Here is a 1,248-nt window from a genome sequence, read left to right as displayed (position 1 = left end):
CATTGGAAGGTGAAGTCTTAACCACTGGATGGCCAGGGAAGGCTTGGTCTAATTTGTTTTTTGTCTGCTCTTTTGTTTAGTGACTTTTCTGAACTACTTCTATTGTATTGTCTCTAGTGTGTATCCATGCAAGTCTCTACTAAATATTCATCAGATATTTCCTTAAGTGTCTTGAATCAATAATTTGTCCACCCTTTTCCTGTCAGGGCAGGGTGGGTGTGGGGATCAGTACTGGCTGGGGCATGCGTTCAACACTCAGGCAGGCAGTTTACAAAAACTCAGTCTGCCTTAGCCTGTACTTCTGGCTTGCACAGAGCCTTAAGATCAGCCAGAGATGAGATTCCGGTGTCCTCACAGGTCTTTCCTAGGCTTGTACACAGTGCTGCACACACGGAGCCTTGAAGACTCTCAGGATTGTGCCCAAACTCTTTAAAAGCCACTATGGACATAGAGTTCCCTAGATTATTCTTAATTAAAAAACTTTTTTTTACAAACCCTGTTGTGGAGGGCTGACTTCTTTCATCTATATCTTTTTTTATTTTATTTTAAGTTTTTGGCTAGGCTCTTGGTTATCCAAACTTTTATCTCGGGCAGTTATGATATTAACCAATTGCTGCTGATTGCATTCCACAAATGCTCTGCAAATAGGGCTTATCTTGTGGATCAAGCTCTGAGTCGGGTCAAATAATGAAAACTCTATGAATGGGGCTTTTCAGGGAGCTGTGAAACAGGTTAAATAATGACAATCTCCTGGGAATGGGATTTTTTGTAAAGCGTCTGCCTGCAATGTGGGAGACCCAGGTTTGATCCCTGGGTCAGGAAGATCCCCTGGAGAAGGAAATGGCACCCCACTCCAGTACTCTTGCCTGGAAAATCCCATGGACGGAGGAGCCTGGTAGGCTACAGTCCATGAGGGTCACAAAGAGTCAGACAGGACTGAGTGACTTCAGTTCACTTCACTTCACTTTAGACCCAGTTTGCTCCCTCTTGTGGCGGTAATGCTGTTGCTGTTTTCTGTACTGCTACAATGGTTGTGAGTTTGCGGTTTTTCAAGGCTGCTGTGGAACTGGGGAGAGGCACATGGGAGTAGGTCAAGTTTAAAATGCCAGAACTGCCATATGACTCCGCAATCCCACTGCTGGGCATACACACCGAGGAAACCAGAATTGAAAAAGACACGTGTACTCCAATGTTCATCGCAACACTGTTTACAATAGTCAGGACATGGAAGCAACCTAGATGTCCATC

This window comes from Bison bison, unplaced genomic scaffold, assembly GCF_000754665.1.
Source record: "Bison bison bison isolate TAMUID 2011002044 unplaced genomic scaffold, Bison_UMD1.0 scf7180017851639, whole genome shotgun sequence".
Taxonomy (NCBI): domain Eukaryota; kingdom Metazoa; phylum Chordata; class Mammalia; order Artiodactyla; family Bovidae; genus Bison; species Bison bison.
This window is presented reverse-complemented; position numbering follows the sequence as displayed.